General features: G+C 36.3%; 1 long non-coding RNA gene across 1 annotated transcript; it reads left to right on the forward strand.

The window, feature by feature from the left end:
• Positions 1 to 9,221: 9,221 nt before the first annotated feature.
• LOC147374731 (uncharacterized) lies at positions 9,222 to 22,886 on the forward strand. The gene is made up of 2 exons (XR_015163273.1): positions 9,222 to 9,635; positions 20,854 to 22,886. It is a non-coding gene; the product is annotated as an uncharacterized LOC147374731 (long non-coding RNA).
• Positions 22,887 to 23,078: the final 192 nt, after the last annotated feature.

A 23,078-nucleotide genomic window follows, 5' to 3' on the forward strand; every position in this document is an offset into this window, starting at 1 on the left:
GCATACACGTATCTAAGAGATAAAATATTATATATACAATGCTATATATTATAGGTGCATGCATATTTATACATTGTTATTAAATTTAATTGCCAATTCCCATATAAGGAGATTTCAAGAAAATTAAATCCTTGTTGGTAAACAAAAGTCATGAGCCTCTTTTGGAGGAAGACAACATATTTTAAAGCAGACTATAGCTCTGTTGGTGGTAGGAAATTTCTAAATTTTGTGTAAAAATATTGCAATTTGTGCAGATTTTTTTTTTTATACAGGTGTTCTGTGTATTCTTGCCACTGCTTCTTAATCCCTCCTGCTTCTGTTAGATCCTTACCATTTCTGTCCTTTATCATGCCCATCTTTGCATGAAATGTTACCTCGATATTTCCAATTTTCTTGAAGAGATCTCTAGTCTTTCCCATGCTATTATTTTCCTCTACTTCTTCGCTTTGTTCATGTAAGAAAACCTTCTTATCTCTCCTTGCTATTCTCTGAAACTCTTTATTCAGTTGGGTACATTTTTCCCTTTCGATTCTCTTCTTTTCTTCAGTTCAGTTCAGTTTAGTCACTCAGTCGTGTCCGACTCTTTGTGACCCCATGAATTGCAGCACATCAGACCTCCCTGTAAATCACCAACTCCCGGAGTTCACTCAAACTCACGTCCATAGAGTCGATGATGCCACCCACCCATCTCATCCTCTGTCATCGCCTTCTCTTCCTGCCCCTAATCCCTCCCAGCATCAGAGTCTTTTCCAATGAATTAACTCTTTGCTTGAGGTGGCCAAAGTATTGGAGTTTCAGCTTTAGCATCAATCCTTCCAAAGGACACCCAGGGCTGATCTCTTTTAGAATGAACTGATTGGATCTCCTTGCAGTCCAAGGGACTCTCAAGAGTTTTCTCCAACACCACAGTTCAAAAGCATCAGTTCTTTGGCATTCAGCTTTCTTTATAGTCCAACTCTCACATCCATACATGACTACTGGAAAAACCATAGCCTTGACTAGATGGACCTTTTTTGGCAAAGTAATGTCTCTGCTTTTGAATATGCTGTCTAGGTTGGCCATAGCTTTTCTTCTTAGGTCCAAGTAATAGTCTATCTCAGTAGGAATTCCAAGAGTTCTTTTAAATTGTGTGTATTTTTCAGAGAAGTGTTCAATAAATGCCAGGTTGGCTGATAGTGCTCAAATTGTCCATACCCTTACTGGTTGTATGTCTAATTCTCTACTGTTTGGAGAAGACTGGTGATATATCCAAATATAATTGTTAATTTTTCTGCTTTTCTTAAAAGTTTTATTTATTATTATTATTTTTCCACTTGGAAACTCAGAATGGCCAGTTCTACTTGAAATCATATCCTTTACTATTAATATATCTCCCTCTTCATCCTCAGTATGATTGGTATTTTTGTTTTATTTTATTTGTATTTTTTCCTTTGTATTATTCCTTGATATGAAACCTACTTTTCAAATATTAATGTCACAACAAGTTGTGTGTATATGTGTGATAAGAGAATCAGTCAATTTCTATCCTATTATCTAACCTATATATTTCTATGTTTATGTGGGTTTTCATAGACAGCCTATAGTTCTTTCTGCCCTATCCATATGGATAATCTCTGGCTTTTGGTAAGAGTGCTTGGATAACTTACATTTATTGTAATTATTGACAAGATCAGAATCACAACTGTCATTTTGATATTTTTCCTATATTTTTCTGCCATATATTTCTCCAGACTCTTTTTGAATTAGTTGAATTCATATTTAGTATGCCCTTTAACTTTGAATTTTGGCTTGGTTATTCATCTTTGCTTTATTTTTAGTAGCTGTTTTAAAGTTCCCAATATTAATGTTACATTTCTCAGTCTACCTTCAAATATTATACTGCCTTTCACTAAATCTAAAACTCTAACATAAGGAAATTTCAATTCCTCTTCTTTTTTGGGCTATTGTTACCATACATTTTTCTTCTATATAATATTATTTTTCTTTAATCTATCAATTATCTTAATTGACAAGAAAAGAAATAAAAATATTTTCCTGATCCCTTCATACTTATCATTTCTTGACTCTTCACTCTATGTGATACCATTTCCCTTCTCACTGAAGAATTGTTTTAACATTTTCTCTTGTACACATTGGGAGAATCTCTAAGCTTTTAGTTCCTATTGATTGGTTGAAAAAGTCTTTATTTTGGCTTAATTGTTAAATTAATATCCTTTTAGAATAGTTTTAGGTTTATAGGAAAATTGCTGAAAAAGACAGTTCCCCACATGCTTCCTCTATCTCCATCCTCCCGATTATTAACATCTTGCATCAATGTGGTGCATTTGTTATAGATGATGAGCTACTGATACATCTCTATTACCTAAAGCCCATACTTTACATTAAAGATCATTCCCTGGGTTGTAAATTTCCATGGATTTTGACAAATGCATCAAGTCCTGGATCCATCATTACAGAGTCATACAAAATAGCTTCACTGTCCTAAAAATCCCCTGTGCCCCCTTTGTCTGTCCACTCCAACTTGGTGGAAACCAGTAATCCTTTCACTGTTTACCAAGTTTTGCCTTTTCAGAACATCATGTTGTTGTTGTTTAGTTGCTAAGTCATGTCTAAAAACATGCAATATCTGAGAATTGTTCAGGTTATAGCCTTCTGGTGGCTGTTCTATACTGAGCCTCATGGAATCTCATCCTATGAGTGTTTGGGCTTAGGATTTAGCAAGTGTCTTCAATGATTTCTTATGATAATCTCTGGTTCATTTTATCTGATGAAATTTCCTAGAAACTGCAGTTGATTAAGCTTCGAACTTTGATTTGTTTTCTCAGGTAGTGACCCTGCCCTGCCTTCTCTGGGATTCCTCTCCATAAGTACTGGTTCCGATATTGTTCCCATACAGAAACCTAGGGGGAAAGTAGGCCTCGTCTTTCCTTCTCTCAGGGATGACAGTCCTATGCTGCTTAATGTTTCATATCTCAAATTAATTGTTTCATGTATTTTGTCTAGATTTCTTTTCTTTTTACTGTGAAAGAGTAAACCCACTCTTAGTTGCTTCATCTCATCCTTTAACAGTTTCTTTCCTGGTTTCTTTATCCTGCCAATATGTCATGTGTCATGTTTTTTTCATGATTTAGTATACATACAGATATATGTGTATATACATGTAAAATTTAAATTATAGAATCTTTAATGTGTCCCTTCCAAGACATAGCCTCAGAATGCTTTAATTGGTTACTAGTTATACTGTGAATTGTTAAAAGTTGATTATTTAGTCTGTTTGCTAAAACAAAAAACAAACAACAAAAAAACACAAACACTTCACAATATTTTAATTATTAATTTTATTTATAATTTCCAACTTTTAAATATTTTTAAATCAATTTATCCATTTCTCATACTCTATGTGTTGCTTTTACATATTAGATCTATTTTAAACTTCTTGAAGTGACATTTTGTTATACCATCATTATTCAATTAAATTTCCCCCATAAAATTGTTCCTGCAACCTTTCATCAGCAATCATTATTTTCTGGACTGGAGAATAATCTTTAGTGTTTTATTTGCTATGCAACTATTGGAGAAAATTGTTCTTGTTTTTTGTCTTTGCTTTTGATGGATATTTTCACCTAGTGTAGAAATCTAGATTGTCCTCCATTTCATTTCAGAACTTTAAAGATATCAATATATCAAATGCTGGCTTTCATTTTTTCATTTGAGAAACATTTAGTTCTCAGCCTTTTTCTCCTTTATTGTTGATCCAAGGTTTTTTTCCACCTATTCTTTACATATTTTCTTATAGTTTTCAGAAGTTTTACTCTGATGTTTCCAAGTGTTTCAGAAGTTTTACTCTGATGTTTCACCCTCTGAGTTTATTTTTCTTTGATTTACAGAGCTTCCTGATTTTGTGGCTTGATTTTGTTGGTCAATTTTGATAAAATCTCTGCAACTCCCAATTAGAACTTACTCTGCTCAGTGTGATTTCCTTTCATGGGATTCTAGCTGTTAACTGGGCTTCCCTGGTGATTCAAATGGTAAGAATCTGCATACGATGTTACCATTTTTCATGCTCTTTCCTCCACATTTATTTTTTTCTATCATGTTAGTTTCTTAATTTTCCTTTCTTTCATCATTCTCTGCATTAATCTGGATGATTTATTCCTGCTGATATTTACACTTGTCTTTCTAATATGCTGCCAAACATCGGCTAAAATTCTCAATCCTGTCATTTATTTATTATCAGTTCAATTCAGTTCAGTTGCCTCTGATTCTTTGTGAACCCATCGACTGAAGCATGCCAGGCCTCCCTGTCCATCACCAACTCCCAGAGTTTACTCAAACTCACATCCACAGAGTCGGTGATGCCATCCAACCATCTCATCCTCTGTCGTCCCCTTCTCCTCCTGCCCCCAATCCCTCCCAGCATCAGGGTCTTTTCAAATCAGTCAGCTCTTTGCATCCGGTGGCCAAACTATTGGAATTTCAGCTTCACCATCAGTCCTTTCTATGAACATTCAGGACTGATTTCCTTTAGAATGGACTGGTTGGATCTCCTTGCTGTCCAAGGGACTCAAGATTCTCTCCAACACCACAGTTCAAAAGCATCAGTTATTCGGTGCTCAGTTTTCTTTATGGTCCAACTCTCACATCCATACATGACTACTGGAAAACTTATAGCTTTGACTAGACAGACCTTTGTTGGCAAAGTAATGTCTCTGCTTTTTAATATGCTGTCTAGGTTAGTCGTAACTTTTCTTCCAAGGAGCAAGCATCTTTTAATTTCATGGCTCATCTGCAGTAATTTTGGAGCTCAAAAAGTAAAGTCTGTCACTGTTTCCCCATCTATTGCCATGAAGTGATGGCACCAGATGCCAAGATCTTAATTTCCTGAATGCCGAGTTTGAAGCCAACTTTTTCACTCTCCTCTTTCACTTTCGTCAAGAGGCTTAGTTCTTCTTTGCTTACTGCCATAATGCTGGTGTCATCTACATATCTGAGGTTATTGCTATTTCTCCTGGCAATCTTGATTCCAGCTTGTGCTTCATCCAGTCCAGCATTTCTCATGATTTATATAAGTTAAATAACTTCTGCATATAAGTTTAAAAAGCAGGGTGAGAAAATACAGCCTTGATGTACTCCTTTCCCTGTTTGGAACCAGTCTGTTATTCCATGTACAGTTCTAACTATTGCTTCTTGACCTGGATGCAGATTTCTCAGGAGGAAGGTCAGGGGTTTGGTAATACCATCTCTTTCAGAATTTTCCAGTTTGTTGTGATCCACATAGGCAAAGGCTTTGGCATAGTTAGTAAAGCAGAAGTAGATGTTTTTCTAGAAGTCTCTTGCTTTTTTGATGATCCAATGGATGTTGACAATTTGATCTCTGGTTCCTCTGCCTTTTCTAAATCCAGATAATCAATTTTACCAAATTTGGTGTCTTGATCCTACTTTTGTTTCTGGGTGATTTTCCTTTTTTTTTTTTTTTTTTGTTTCTAATCATATCATATTTTCTTCTCCCATGCTTGTATATTTGCATGGTGTGCCATATATTTATTGTGAATAATTTTAAGTATAATTTGAGACCAATGATGCTATCTTATTCCAAATCAAATTTATATTTGCTCTGTCAGGAGGCTAACACTGACCATCATTCTTCATTTCATATTAATCAAGGACTGAGATATTTTGAGCCAAAAGCTAATTTTTATGCTCCTGCAAAATCTGGCCTATTTACTGATTACTCTTATTTATAGAGTAGCTAATTTGGTACAGTGTAAAGCTTGAAGCAATTACTGGTGCCACCTCCTCCACTGCAGGCCTTTTAATCCAGCCCTCCCCTGTCCACCCTCTTCACTATTTATAAATATGTTTAAAACTCTGCTTAGGTTGCTTGCCATATTAGACCAAGTTCGTCCAGTAATTCAGGAAAGAAATTAGCCCTCAATTCTGATCTCCTCCCTTAAGGCATCCTTCTTCTGATCTTGGATGTGGAATATTTTTCTGCCATTCTCCTCTGTGATATCTTCAAATACATATATATATATATATTTTTTAAGTATCTGTATTTTTTTAAGCAAGATGATTATTTCAAATTGTCTAACATGTCATTGCAGATGAAACACTTCAGCAATACTTTTTTAAATGAAAAGTGCTTACAAGTACTTCACAAAATTATGTATCCGAATGTCCAGTGAAAAAACATTCAACCTAATCAGGCATAAGGGAAAATGAAATTAGCATTAGCATCACCATGAGATATTACTTCTTATTCATTATAAAAGCTAATATTTTTAAAGCCTGATATTAAAACTAAGTGTTGGCAAATTTGTAGATTGACTGCATTTTGCAGAAAAAAATGGTTAAAACCACTCTCTATAAATATTTCAAAGTACCTGAATAGACTGACAGTGTGGGATAAAATCACACCCTAAATCACCCTAAATACTAGTTCCTTCTCTTTGGAAATGACCCAGATAGCAATTGTTTTTATTGCAGTCTTTAAAAAATGCAAAATTAAACTTTAAACAACTACTTTATTTTAATCTCAAAGTTGTGTGGATGGAGAGTTAATATAGGATCAAATGGTCAATTTTTCTGCTCTATGTGCTGTCAGCTGAGAAACCTGTGAAATATTCAGGCACAGGAGGGGCCATTCTGGAGGTGCCTTCATCCCCTTGGTAGTTAGTGGGCATGTCTGAAAGACTTGGGTCAGCTGGGGCTGTTGACCTCTGTGGCTGCCTTGACCTCTACTCATAGAGGTCACATCACAATGTGGTCAGATATCTTCAATTGTAACTCAGGGCACTCATGGAGAGTGTCTTGGGGGCAGAAAGTGAATGTCTCTTAACATCTGAGACCAAAAATTGGCCCAGGTTTACACTGTCATATTCTATTAGTCAAAAAGTCACAGAATCCACAAGATTCAAAGAGGAAAAAAACTGACCCCACGTTTCCATATTTGTAGTGTCGAAAGTATACATACTTCTGTTCTACAAAAGACACTATAAAGAGAATGAAAGGACAGATTGGGAGGAACTATTTGCAAAGCACATATATCTGATAGAGAACTGGTATCCCAAATACACTCAGAACTCTTAAAATTCAACAGAAGAGAACAAACAACTCAGCTAAAGAATTGGTAAAATTTCACCAGAGAAGATATACTAATGGAAAATATGCATCTGAAAAGATGTTTAGCATCCTATGCCAAAAGGAAATTTCAACTTAAAACAAGGATAGAATACCACTGTGTGTCTTTGAAAATGGTAGGTAAAGATGTGAAGCACAGGACCACATATTCATTGCTGGTATAATGTGAAATGGCACAGTCACTTTTGAAAACAGTTTGTCAATTTTTTACAAAGATAGACATAGAGTTACCAGATCATTCAGCATGAGTTAAAAACTTACATCCATAAAAAACTTGCAAATATTCACTCAAAAATTGACAAAACTGATAAAAATGGACAAAAATGGACAAAACCAAGATATTCTTCAATTGATGAGTGGATAAACAAACCAATACACAGGAAAATGGAATACAATTCAATAATAAAATGAACTATAGTATCAAACAGCCAGAAGACACAGAGAAATTTAAATGTATGTTATTAAGTGTAAGAACTCAATTTAAAAGCAAATACATACTTATTCACCAACTATTTGACATTATTTAGAAGCAAAGTTATATAAACAGTATAATGATTAGAATTTGGGAAGGGGGAGGGAGGGTTGAATGAAGGGACTGTTGGTCTATTTTAGGGCAGTGCATCTGTTCAATATGAGTCTGTAATAGCAGGTATATGACACTTGGTATGCCTTTGTCAAGACTATAAACTGTCCAACACAAAGAGTGAAATTAATGGAAACCATGCAATTGAATTAATAATTATAATTAATATTAGTTTATTAATTGTAATAAACATGCATACCACAGTCATATAACTTGCTAATAATAGGAAAAACTGAGGACAAATTAACAGGTATATGGGAATTCTCTGTGCTTTCTGCTCTAATTTTTCCTATATCTAAAACTTTCCAATAAGTTTATTAATTATAAACAATATATATGGAGTTATCTTTATCATGACCATTATCAGAACAGAAAAATAATACATGCAAAAATAACAGCAATGAAAATAAATGACCAGAAGGAGACACAGCCTGAAAGAGAATATACATTTAATAAAAATTTGAAGACAAAATATTTACTTTATGATAACAGAGGTAAGTTACTATTGGGAAAGAAGATTAGTGACTGGGAACATCTAGAGAAGTAATATTATTCTTTTAGTCCATTTACCATTTCCATCTGTGATTTGTGGGCAAATTGATGGGCTCAATAATCAAGTTGTGCATATTTGATCAGTGTACTTTTCTGTATGTTTGATATTTATAAATAAAATATCTTAAATAATACAAAGCAATAACAGATAAGCTACAAGGAGAAATAGATAATTCTACAGAGAAATCTGAATATAACTTTTTGAGTGACTAATTGAACAAACAGAAACAAAATCAATAGGAATGTGGAATATTAATGATTGAATAGCATAACAGAACAACTAGATTATTGAAATTGGCAAATCTATCAATGTGGATAAATAGGTATTTACATAGTTACTTGGTTCAGAATATGGTATATGAGCACAGTGGACTCAAACTTGAAACAATCCAATATAAATAAACAACTCAAAATTCCCTTTCTGTTAGCTAATTAAGAAATATTCTTAATGTTATAAATTTGATTTGCCTGAGTGGATGTCTAGTTGTAAGGAAAGTAACCTTAAATTTGATAGTTCAAATACATATATCCTTATTAAATGATTGAAAATATTTCCATTAGTTTTATATACTTTTGTTTGAGCTATTTAATCCATGAATAACCATATCACAAGAGATTACAGTTCTTCTCCTATTAACTTTAAATTGCTAATTTTAAAGATTAATTCATGAAAAATCTAGATAACAACAGCTCTTTGAATTTTTTTTCCACACAATAGACTATAGAAAACATTGTTCTAAATGCACCCCAAGGAACTTATCTGGTAGTCGTGTGTTTAAGAATCTGCCTTTCAATGCAGGGAGAAGGGGTTAGATCCTTGATCAAGGAATTAAGATTCCACATGCCAAAGATCAACTAAGCCTGACCCTTAATTGAGCCTGCCCATTCTGTAACCCACACACCACAACTGGAGAGAATTTCTCTTAGGGAAATTTAAATGGAGGAAGTCTTCAGGCTTCAGAAGGAGGAGAGCAGGCCTGACTTAGCTTCTGACCTACTTGGAAACTGTCCGAATTCTGTGCCTGCCTGCAACAATAGCGAGTCAGGCACTGTTTTAGATAAGAAAGGGAGTGGATTTTGGAATTCTTGAGACCCTGGAGGTTTGGCCAACCAACCAGCTAATGAAATCCTTTGACTCACAAGATAAACAGCATTGTAAAAAGACTAAGGTAAAACCAGAGCTGCATTTCTGCATGCAAACTGATGATGATATCAGGCCTGGGATTGTAAACAGGAGTCCCTGACTGCAGTCTGAGGTTTCACCCAAGGAATGAACATACTGCCTGGAACCGTTTCCCAATTGGGACTCCAGATTGCTGTTAATGAGAGACTTCCCAGCCATGTTCAAGTCAGGATATAGGTAGGTCTGTGCTGTAACTCTTTTCTATTGTTTCTTTTAATTTTCTTTTAAAGACTGTGTATTGAATTTAAGTCAAGCCATCTTCTATAAAAAAATTGAAATTGTTAATTTGTATGTAGCAAGTGGTTTCCTTTGTTAATGAATCCTAACTTTCAGCAAAACAAGCTCATGAGCTGCAACAAAGATCTCGCATCTCACAACTAAAACTGAACACAGCCATAAATGAATAAATATGAACGTGTTTGTCACCCAGTTGTGTCTGACTCTGCAGCCCCATGGATGGTAGCCCACCAGGCTCCTCTGTCCAGGGAATTCTCCAGGCAAAAATACTGCAGTGGGTAGCTATTTACTTCTCCAGGGAATCTTCCGCACTCAGGGACTTAACCAGGTCTCCTGCATTACAGGCAGATTGTTCACCATCTGAGCAACCAGAGAAGCTAAATTTAAACAAAAATAAATACATAAGTATATATGCCCCCAAACACCTGTTTATGAATATTAAAGCAAGTCTTTTTTAATGGATAGGTCATGTACTATAGTTTGTGATTCCATGACTGCAGCACGCCAGGCTTTCCTGTCCTTCATCATCTCCCAGAGCTTGCTCAGATTCTTATATAGTGAGGCAGTGATGTCATCCAACCATCTCATCCTCTGTCAACCTTTTTTCCTCACGCCCTCAATCTTTCCCAACATCAGGCATCAGGGTCTTTTCCAATGAGTCGGCTCTTTGCATCAAGTAGCCAAAGTATTAGAGTTTCAGCTTCAGTAGCAGTCTTTCTGATGAATATTCAGGGTTGATTAGCATCAGAATTGACTCTTTGATCTCCTTGCAGTCCAAGGAACTCTCAAAAGTCTTCTCCAGTACCACGATTTGAAAGCATTAACTCTTTATCACTCAGCCTTCTTTCTGGTCCAACTCTCACATCCATATATGACTACTGGAAAAACAGTAGCTTTGACTATATGGACCTTTGTCAGCAAATGATGTCTCTGCTTTTCATACTCTGTCTAAATGTGGCAGAGCTTTTCTTCCAAGTAGCAAGTGTCTTTTAATTTTGTCTGCAGTGATTTTAGCCCAAGAAAATAAAATCTGTCACTGTTGCCACTTTTCCCCCATTTATTTGCCATAAAATGATGGGACCAGATGATATGATCTTTATTTTTTGAATGTAGAGCTTTAAGCCAGCTTTTTTACTCTCCCCTGTCTCCCTAATCAGAAGGTTCTTTAGTTCCTCTTCACTTTCTGCCATTAGAATGGTATCATTTACATATTTGAGGTTGCTGATATTTCTCCTGGCAATCTTGATTCCAGCTTGTGCTTCATCTAGACTGGACTTTTGCATGATGTACTCTGCATATAAGTTAAATAAGAAGGGGTACTATATAAAGCCTTGATACACTCCTTTCCCAATTTTGAACCAGTCAGTTGTTCCATGTCCAGTTCTAACTAACAGTTACTTCTTGAACTGCATGCAGTTTTTTTCATGAGACATGTAAGGTGATCTTGTATTTCCATCTTTTAAGAATTTTCCATAGTTTGTTGTGATCCACACAGTGAAAGACTTTAGCATAGTCTATGAAGCATAAACAGATATCTTTTTATGGAATGCCTTTACTTTTTCTATGATATAACAGATGGTGGCAATTTGATCTCTGGTTCCTCTGGTTATTCTAAATCATTTTGTCCATCTGGAAGTTCCCAATTCATGTACTGTTGAAGCATAGCTTGAAGGATTTTGAGCATTACATTGCTACCATGTGAAATGAGCTCAACTGTACAGTTATTATTGTTTAGTTGCTCTGTCATGTGAAACTCTTTGCAACCCCATGGACTGCAGCATGTCAGGCTTCCCTGGACTTAATCATCTCCAAGAGCTTGCTCAAACTCATGCCCACTGAGTTGGTGATGCCGTCCAACCATATCATTCTCTGTCTTCCCCTTCTACTCCTGCCTTCAATTTTTCCCAGCATCCGGGCCTTTTTCAATGAGTCAGCTCTTCATATTAGGTGGCCAAAGTATTGGAACTTCAGCCACAGCATAAGTCTTTGAAATGAATATTCAGGATTGGTTTCCTTTAGGATTGAGTAATTTGATCTCTTTGCAATCTAAGGGACTCTCAAGAGTCTTCTCCAACACCACAGTTCAAAAGCATCAATTCTTCAGCACTTAGTTTTCTTTACGATCCAACTCTCACATCCATACATGACTACTGGAAGCACCATAGCTTTCACCATACAGACCTTTGTCAGCAAAGTACTGTCTCTGCTTTCTAGTGTGCTGTTTAGGTTTGTCATTGCTTTTCTTCCAAGGAGCAAGTGTCTTTTAATTTCATGGCTACAGTCACCATCAACAGTGATTTTGGAGCCCAAGAAAACAAAGTCTAGCACTGTTTCCATTGTTTCTCCATCTATTTGCCATTAAGTGATGGGACTGGAAGTCATCATCTTCGTTTTTGTGGATGTTGAGCTTTTAGTCAGCTTTTACCTTCAGCAAGAGGCTGTTTAGTTCCTCTTCATTTTCTGCCATAAGGGTGCTGTCATCTGCATATTCAAGCTTATTGATATTTCTCCCAGCACTCTTGATTCCAGCTTGGTCTTTCACATAGTGTACTCTGCACAAGTTAAATAAAGCAAGGTGACAATGTACAGCCTTGACATTATCCTCTCCCAATTTTGAACCCATCCATTGTTCTATGTTCAGCTCTAACTGTTGCTTCTTGACCTGAATACAGATTTCTCAGGAGGCAGGTAAGGTGGTCTAGTATTTCCATCTCTTTAAGAATTTTCCACAGTTTGTTGTGATTGTACAGTAGTTCGACATTCTTCGGTATTGCCTTTCTTTGGGACTGGAATGAAAACTGATCTTTTCCAGTCCTGTGGCCACTGACTTTTCCAAATTTGATGGTATCTTGAGTGTAGCATTTTAGCATCATCATCTCTTAGTATTTTAAATAGCTTAACTGGAATTCCATCACCTCCATTAGCTTTGTTCATAGTAATTCTTCCTAAGGCCTACTTGACTTCACACTCCAGGATTTCTGGCTCTAGGTGAGTGTTCATACCATCATGGTTATCTAAGTCACTAATACTTTTTATATATTATTTATTTATATTTTTTCTACCTCTTCTTAATCTTTTCTGCGTCTGTTAGTTCCTTGTCACTTCTGTCCTTTATTGTGCCCATCTTGCATGAAATATCCTTTTGTATTTCCAATTTCCTTGTTTAAATCTCTAGTCTTTCTCATCTTATTGTATTTCCTCTATTCTGTTACTTTGTCCACATACGAAGGCTTTCTTATCTCTCCTTGCTATTCTCTAAAACTCTTCATTCATTTGAGTGTATCTTTTCCTTTCTCCTTTGTCTTTTGCTTCTTTTCTCAGCTATTCATAAGACCTTCTCAGACAACCACTTTTCCTTGTTATGTTTCTTTTTCTTGGGGTTGGTTTTGAAAGGAATACTTTAATTTTCAAGCATAAATATGTAAAGAACGGTGTGTGTAGGTGGCAGTGGAGAGAAAGGGGCTCTGAGCAAATGACATTGACATTCTCTTCTTCAGACTAGAAACCTGGAACAGGAAGTAGCAGGTACACTGCTGCCCAACTCTTGGCATCCTGTGGAAAAATAAGTTTAATCCAATGTGGAGCTAAATATTCTTATTTCTGCATTCCTGTTTTACATGGTGAGCAGAGAGTAACCTTGTTGCAACAGGGAGTGGGTTTCAAAACCATGTCTCATTTAGGATATCATTATCTGGGAAACCCCAGCATTTGGAAACCTCAGGGACAAGCTTGGCGTGAAGATGCTAATGTGGAAAAAGAGCCTTTGAGATGCATATCCTCTAATAACTGAGTCTAGGCAAACTCTGAGTTCCAGCCAAGATTTTATCACACACTCCTGGATAAATTTCTATGCTTATTTGCTGGGCAATTTGTACTGTTTTTCTTCATGTGGACAAGGTGCAGACTATAGGGAACATTTTTGGTGCTTTAGATATTTATCATCAAAATTCCTTCCTATTTAGAAGGAATACCCCCTACCTGAGTCTGCTGAGATGCTGGTAGTCACTCTCATGCTACTTTTGCATCTATTTCATAAATATGGAACTAAATGTTGCAATTAAAAGCATTCACCTTGTCTTTGCAATAGTGTTGGGAGCAGAGAAGGAGAGGATCTCTTCCCTGCTGGTGGATGAAGGTGGTTGTGAGCTCACTTATCTTGTGATTGTCATTAAAACAATGTTGGAGGCAGAATGGAGGGATCAGTACATTGTGAGAAGCTTTTTCTGTAGAAAAATTTGGTTCCATTAGTTGGGGCACATGTTTCTGGCTGTTGCTTCTATGGTGCATTGACTAGTTTCCTTGTTATTTTTTTTCTTTCAATTATTATCTAAAAGATGTAAATACCATATGCAATGCTCTGCCAGGTATCATTCAAATTGTTTATTAAATATTCTGAATTTTTTAAAATTTTATTTTATTTTTAAACTTTACAATATTATATTAGTTTTGCCAAATATCAAAATGAATCCGCCACAGGTATACATTTGTTCCCCATCCTGAACCCTCCTCCCTCCTCCCTCCCCATACCATCCCTCTGGGTTGTCTCAGTGCACCAGCCCCAAGCATCCAGTATCGTGCATCGAACCTGGACTGGCAACTCGTTTCATACACGATATTAAGCTAAAACAATGAACATTCTGTATTTCTTATTCACTGCTTTGCATATTCCTTGAGCATTACTTTTATGCCCCTAATCTCTAATTAGATCTTCAAAGTTTTACAAATGACATCTATGTTCTTGATTTATATGGAGCTAAAAACAGTAATATAATTACTAGTACTTCACCGGCATATAACAAACTTTTATTTGAAACATGTCAGCACTGCATATAGAAAAAATAATATTTAAAATTACTTTCTGAGATCACAAAATGCAACATGATAGAACTAGAACTTGGGCTACAAATTCCAAGCTCCTAATTTTTATATATGCCATCAGCATTGTATTTTGATGGTAATAACATTATTATGAGTAAAATCCTACTTATTTCCCAATGTTCAGTTAATTTCCAGAGCAATATAGATAGAGTTCTTAATGCACTCCAATCTCTTAGAAATAAAGTATCTGTAATTATCCATGCAGAAAGTTGGGAACTGAATATATATTGTGATCATTTTATTTTGTGCAAGACAAATAAAGTCAGACATTACAATGAGCTTTGGATATTACAGGGTGTGTGTGAGTGTGTGTGTGTTCACAAAAGCACGCAAGCCTGTTGAAAGTTGCATATTATTTTGCCTTCTAAGAGAGAGAATGTCAACTTTCGAACCTAATTAGAAAACATCTATTGCTTTTTCACATCTTTATTAAAGTAAAGACAATCTAATTAAAATAACTCAACTTACTCTAGAAATTCTGCAAATTGCTGTAAAGTGAGTTGCTGGCCATAGCATGTCAGAATATATGTTGTACAAATATTAGATGAAAAGGAAACTCTAAGCAAGGTGAAAAGACAGCCTTCAGAATGGGAGAAAATAATAGCAAATGAAGCAACTGACAAACAACTAATCTCAAAAATATACAAGCAACTCCTGCAGCTCAGTTCCAGAAAAATAAACAACCCAATCAAAAAATGGGTCAAAGAACTAAACAGACATTTCTCCAAAGAAGACATACAGATGGCTAACAAACACATGAAAAGATGCTCAACATCACTCATTATCAGAGAAATGCAAATCAAAACCACAATGAGGTACCATTTCATGCCAGTAAGAATGGCTGCGATCCAACACCGCCTTGCAGAACAGCGAAGACACCACAGACTTTCTGGAGTTCAAGTACTGTGCCAGCCTGCGGACCCAAATCTGCCAGGTGCTGATTCACCTCCTGAGCTTGGCCAGCCCCTCAGACCCGTCCTGCATCAGCAAAACCCTCGAACTGCACGGGGACATGGTCCAGTCCTATATCCTACAGTTTTTAAAATCAGGAACAGAGAGAGATGACACCAGAGCACCCCACCACCCACAGGAAAGAGACCAGATGGTCAGAAGGGCCCTCGGGCACATAAACAGTGTCCAGGCACTGGCTGACGATCCAGCCAAAAGGGCCATCATGGCCTTTTTGGAAGATACCCTGACCATTTATTTTGACTCATCTGGATCTCAAGTAGCACCCTTAGGATTAACCCATCGGTGAATAGTCTTCCATACTTTTCAGGTGTCAAATGGAAACAGGAAGACCTGAGCTTGAGCATCAGATGTGTGGGGTTTAGTCTTAGGGGCAGAAACAGTGCTTTCACCGTTTATTTAGAGTGGGTTAGCAGCTATTGAAATTTTTCTCAGAGGGCTCATCCACGTTGCAGAGTGGTTTCACTGCCTTGGCTGTGGCTGTGGCTGCTGGGACCTCTGACTTGTGCATCTGGGAGCCAAGGAGTTGGGTTGTCCTGTGGACTGAGGAGGCTTGGGTTCTGAAGAATGGTCTCAGAAGAGTATTAAAAAAAGGAAAAAGCAAAAGGATTTAGGAGTTAGAATGTTGTATATTGTGTCTCTGGGAATTGTTTTTCTTCTGTAATAAACTCATGTAAAGCAGTGGAAAAAAAAGTCTACAAGCAATAAATGCTGGAGAGGGTGTGGAGAAAAGGGAACACTCTTACACTGTTGGTGGGAATGCAAACTAGTGCAGCCACTATGGAGAACAGTGTGGAGATTCCTTAAAAAACTGGAAATAGAACTGCCTTATGATCCAACAATCCCACTGCTGGGCATACACACTGAGGAAACCAGAATTGAAAGAGACACATGTACCCCAATGTTCATCTTAGCACTGTTTATAATAGCTAGGACATGGAAGCAACCTAGATATCCATCAGCAGATGAATGGATAAGAAAGCTGTGGTACATATACACAATGAAGTATTACTCAGCCATCAAAAAGAATACATTTGAATCAGTTCTAATGAGGTAGATGAAACTGGAGCCTATTATACAGAGTGAAGTCAGAAAGAAAAACACCAATACAGTATACTAATGCATATATATGGAATTTAAAAAGATGGTAATGATAATCCTGTATGCAAGACAGCAAAAGAGACACAGATGTATAGAACAGTCTTTTGGCCTCTGTGGGAGACGGACAGGGTGGGATGATTTGGGAGAATGGCATTGAAACATGTATAATATCATATAAGAAATTAATTGCCAGTCCAGGTTCGATGCAGGATACAGAATGCTTGGGGCTGGTGCACTGGGATGACCCAGAGGGATGGTACAGGGAGGGAGGTGGGAGGGGAGTTCAAGATGGGGAGCACATATACACCCGTGGCAGATTCATGCTGGTATATGGCGAAACCAATACAATATTGTAAAGTTTAAAAAAAAAAAAAAAGAATAGTACAAACAGAAAAAAAAAAGAAAGAAAGAAAATCAGTGCTTACCATCTTATACCACACTGGAAATAAGAAGCTTACATTTATAAAAATATTTCAGTGTTGGAAAGAGAAAATATACTCAACAGAGAACTAAGTGGCTTCCAACCATCTCTTTCCCCTTTACTTATTATGGCATCTAAATTAAGTCCCATAATCTGTAAATCTCTCCATGGTATGAGTGCTGAATTTTAAGAATCACATAGCACCACCAATTGTCAAACTCTTTTACAGTCATTTTAAGGATATGAATTGCAGAAAATAGCAAAACATAAACTAGGGAGATGTACTTCTTCACAGGATACATTTTGGCTGAGTGGGATATCCCAGGGACTATATTCATGGTCTGGTTGATGAGCAAAGAGAATGTATCCTGACCTCGTGTGAGCTCAAGATCATTTTTTCTCTGGCACTTCATTGGTTCAAACTGTCAAATAAAGGAGTCATGGGTGGGATTGGGGTCGGGTAACAAGAACTGCACTAGAGCTAAGCCAGCATCTTAACTGCCACTTCTATGATTTGGGACATTTGAACACCCTAAGATATTATCTGAACATGGCCATGGGAAATCACCAAAGTGATTCAGACAAAGCAAAGATCTGGACAAATGTCTTCTCATTGATAACATATAAAGAGAGGGATAAAAGGTCTTCCCTAATAGCTCAGCTGGTAAAGAATCTGCCTGCAATGTGGGAGACCTGGGTTCGATCCCTGGGTAGGGAGGATCCCCTGGAGAAGGGAAAGGCTACCTACTCCAGTATTCTGTCCTGGAGAATCCTATGGTCGCAGAGTCTGACACAACTGAGCGACTTTCACTTTCACTTTCAAAAGCTGACTTAAGTTGTTTAATCAGTAATGCTGCACAGTATAGAAAAGATAGTTACCTGAGTACTTAAATTGAATTCATCTATGGAAACAACTTAAGCCAATGCATCGTTATTTCAGCAAATTTTTTGAATGCTTCTGTAAAATCCAAGAAGCAACATAAAAATGTAACAGGAAAATAGCTAAAGATGAACAGAAATGTGGTACCTGAAAGGAAATTAGATGAAATACAGACACTTATCCAAGATAAAAATTAAAACAAACAAACAAACAAAAAAAACAGGTGGGCAAAAATGATGATTAAGGAAAATAATCTAATAATAAGGAGAAAAAAATGAATTAATAATGTGGGAATTCAAAAGTGGTTGAGTAACAATTTGAAAATTCCAATAGTATAGAAAGGGATATAACTAAATTAAAAATATGAGGTAAAGTATACAAACATTGGAGAAGGCAATGGCACCCGACTCCAGTACTCTTGGCTGGAAAATCCCACGGACGGAGGAGCCTGGTGGGCTGCAGTCCATGGGATGGCAAACAGTCGGACACGACTGAGCGACTTCACTTTCACTTTTCATTTTCATGCATTGGAGAAGGAAATGGCAACCCACTCCAGTGTTCTTGCCTGGAGAATCCCGGGGACGGGGGAGCCTGGTGGGCTGCAGTCTATGGGGTCGCACAGAGTCGGACACGACTGAATCGACTTGGCAGCAGCAGCAGCATACAAACATTGAGCAAGAAGAACAGGGATCAAACCTAAGACTTGTATGTTTTCAGGACAGAAATCCTGAAAAAATAGAGTGGAAACAATAAAATGGAAACATGAGTGAACTTAACTATACAGAACTAAATAACATTTTAAAATTTCTTAGATACTTTATTAATTTATCTGAAGGTTTTAATTTTGACTTTTTACCCAACACCAGAATTAATAGAAAAGTGTCATCTAATGATATTATTTTAAATTTTATTTCATTATAAATATTTGTCTTCAACAATTTCATTTTTAAATTATGTAGAGCTTTTATGTATTTGTATAAGATTATGCATGTATAATCTATACATTGGGATAGATTTAAAATTTAATATAAATTTCATTGGGATATACTATTCATTATACCATATGTATACAATGGAACCATTTCTTTAGAATTATTTTATCTATGCTTTAAGAGATATTGGCCTACAAACTTCCTTTTATATAATGACAGTATTCTATTGGAGAATATTAAATAGATTCATTCACTCCCATTCTGCTTTCTGTGCTCTAAATGTAACAAATTTCAATTATGGATGATGCATAGATAAATGGATAGGATGATAGATGATAAATAGAGATAGAAATCTTTCTCATGGTCTTATACAATCAGTATTTATTTCAATTCTCTTTCCTTCCTGCATCTCTAATATTCCATCCAGGATTGTTTCCTTCTGTCTGAAGAACACACTTTAAAAACAAGATGTTACAAATGACACTTCTTAAAAATCAAAATCCCTAAGAGGGGAAAAAATATATAAAAGAAGCACAAAACTACACATAGAAAACTCATTTTAAAGAATTATGCATAGCCTTGTAGTTTTTCTATTTTTATATCTATATTCAAAATTAGAGTATAATGTTGATCAGACAGTAACTGTATGTCTTGCTTTCTCTACTCAGTATGTTTTGCACAGATGTAATAGGCTGCTGCTGCTGCTGCTAAGTCACTTCAGTCGTGTCCGACTCTGTGCGACCCCATAGAGGGCAGCCCACCAGGCTCCCCCTTCCCTGGGATTCTCCAGGCAAGAACACTGGAGTGGGTTGCCATTTCCTTCTGCAATCCATGAAAGTGAAAAGTGAAAGTGAAGTCGCTCAGTCGTGTCCAACTCTTTGCGACCCCATGGACTGCAGCGCACCAGGCTCCTCCGTCCGTGGGATTTTCCAGCCAAGAGTACTGGAGTCGGGTGCCATTGCCTTCTCCCATGTAATAGGCTATTTATTAATATTGCATCTCTGCATTTCCTGGCTTTTATAAAACTTTGTAGAGTTAAATATATAAATTTTTACTTATAATAGACCTATATGATACCTTTATTAGTATTCCTATCTTAAATTTGAGGAAATTGAGCCTCTGTAAGTAGAAATAACTTACCAAGAAAGAGAACTTAACATTAAAATCTATATAACTCAAAATCCTGTCCTCTTTCTGTTTATCTTTTCTGCCTTTTATGTATGTGCTATATGTTCAATATAGTCTGTGGATTTGTGATTGTTTAGGAACTTAAATTGAATTTAAACCAAGAAACAGTATTTTGTTGAATGATAATATGAGCTATTTTTCCTACCTTTTAGTTATGACACAGTTCATGGAAAATGAAATTCTTTTATTGTTTTGGAAACTTCAAATAGTGAAAATAGCACTTTTCATGTTAAATGGAAACAAAGGAATCAACTTGATTGTGTGTGATTCAGAAAGCTAGAAGAACAGAAATTGAACATAATTTTACTTTTGTATTACTTTTGAACTTTTGACTAAACATTTTCTTTAATAGACTAACTTGATTCATATCTCACAAATAGACATGTATGTCTCATGTATTTAAGAAGGGCCCTCTATAACAACAACAACAACATACACAAAAAAAGCAAAGATAGTGAAGGACAGTGAGGCCTGGTGTGCTGCCGTCCATGAGGCTGCAAAGAGTTGAATAGGACTTAGCAACTGAGCAACTAGATAATGCCTCTTTCAAGGTGTTACCTAAATCCTGCTAGGCTTGAAGTCCCCTCTATAAAGGTTTAACTGATAGCTACTCATTACATGCTCTGTGAACTGGAGTGAAAACTGTCCATAAGTACATGTGGAATAGTGGAAAATAAGACACCTAATGATAAAAGCTAAGTCAACCTTCAAAGGTGAAGATTCCTTCCTTTTCAGTTCATCATATGTGAAGACTTAAACTCGTTATCTCTCTTTGTACTTGTCCCACAGTTGCAGTGTACCCAAAGCCATGGAAAACACTGGGGAGAAGGGATAGGCTACCCACTCCAGTATTCTTGGGCTTCCCTGGTGGCTCAGAGGGTAAAGCGACTGCCTGCAATGCAGGAGACCCAGGTTTGATCCCTGGGTCGGGAAGATCCTCTGAAGAAGGAAGTGCCAACCCACTCCAGTACTCTTGCCTGGAAAATCCGATGGATGGAGAAGTCTCATAGGCTACAGTCCATGGGGTCACAAAAACTCAGACACAACTGAAAGACTTCACTTTCTTTCTTTCAATAAGCAGTTCATTTTGTTTAATGTAGATCCAAGTTAAGTGAAATTTCTGGTTTATATATTTCCCTTGACAATACATTCATGCTGATTTGGAAGTCATTCATAGTGCTTCTAAAGGATATTTCTAAAGGGTTCATTATGATCCATTGTGAACCATTTTTGGATCAAGTAATTCATGAAAACAACTCACCCACGCCGACCAAAGTCAGTGTGCCAGAAAACAGTAAACTTGCATAACATGTTGCTGTTTTATAAACTGGCTTTGAAAAGAACAAGGCTGATTTACATTCTTAACTGTTAAAAATATTAGCACATGTAGCCTGAAATCACATTTTATTTTCCTTTTGTCTGTCATATCATAATTCATGACATGTTGCATTTAATCTTAACTAATTCCAGTTAACACCCAGACTTTTTATCATTACTGACAGAGTCACAGTTCTCTCCTGAAATTTGCAGTGATTTTTGTAATTTGAGAAGTTTTATGTTATTACAAAGGATTCAGTTTCACTAAATTTAACTTATGCTTTCTTTATTAAGATACTGCTAATGAGATAATGATTTGCCTCTCCCTTTCATTTAGAGTAGAAGCCAAAATTCCTACTGTAGACCATAAACCCTCTATAATCTTAACTCCCCAAGTTCTTCCTTCCTGGCTCCACCCTAGATCTTTCTGCCGGTTCTGGTCTCCTTGCAGCTCCTTGCACATGGGCACAATCCCTTGGATCTTAGTTCTAGCTAATTTCTCATCTTGGAATGACACCTATTGACCTAACCCTCCTCAAGTCTCTTCTTAAATCTCACGTTCCCAGTGAGACCTATTCTGTACTTATTATTCAGCATTTCAAACTGCCTACTCTATTGAAGCACTCCACTGCCTCTGACCCTGCTCTGCATTTCCTTTCTACTTTAACAGCTTCACTGAGATGCATTCACATACCATATAACTCATACATTTGAAGTGTATGTCTATGGCTTTTAGTGTAGTCACACATGAGTACAACAATCAGTTGGAATTTGGTAATAATTTTTAGTCAATTTTGGAATATTTCCATTACCTCAACAATAGAAAAAAAAAAAACCCATACACTTGGGTTATCAAGATTTTATGTACACATTCCCAAAGCATTCCTAAACAATGACAGACCCATTTTCTATCTCTATAGATTTCCTTATTTTAGACATTTGTATGGACATGAAATTATGTAATATGAGGTATCTCTTGTGTGGTTTCTTTCAATTAACCGAATGTTTTCAAGGCTTATTCATCCATAATGAATGCATCAAAGATGATGTTTCAAAGTTGTACCTGAAACATTCTTTTAATGGCCGTATAATATTCAATTGTGTGGATATAACACATTTGTTAATCCACTCACCTCTTGATTGATATTTGAGTTGTGTCCGTCTGTTGGTTATTGTGAATATTATTGCATGTTTTCAACACTTTCATGTGTATACTTATGAGTGGATTACTGGATCACATGGCAATTCTCCACAGTTCCTGATTTTAGGCATTGTAGTGGATATTTTGGTTTTGATTTTCAGTTCCCTGATAACTAATTATGCTGATTATCTCTTCATGGGCTTATTGAATATTTTTATATCTTCTTGAGCTAAATATCTGTTCAGATCCTTTGCCTAATTTTAACTGGGATTTGTCTTTTTGTTAATGAGTTACAATTCCTTTTTATGTTTAGGATGTTTATATACAAATAAACAATAAACAATGTGAACATTTTGTTCTCCCATTCTTTGAGATATCTTTTCATTTGCTGGATGGTTTCCTTTGAAGCACAGATGTCTTTAATTGTTGAAAAATAGGAAATATTCACTCTTCATTCTTTTGTTCATATTGACAAATCTGATGTCATGAAGACCTGGACCTGGAATTTCCATTGTGAAAAATTTATTTGATTGATAACTTTATATTTTTATCTGAA

Source organism: Bos grunniens, chromosome 4 (genome assembly GCF_055505025.1).
Source record: "Bos grunniens cultivar Pamir isolate PY7600 chromosome 4, Bosgru_T2T1.0, whole genome shotgun sequence".
In the NCBI taxonomy this organism is placed as follows: Eukaryota; Metazoa; Chordata; class Mammalia; order Artiodactyla; family Bovidae; genus Bos; species Bos grunniens.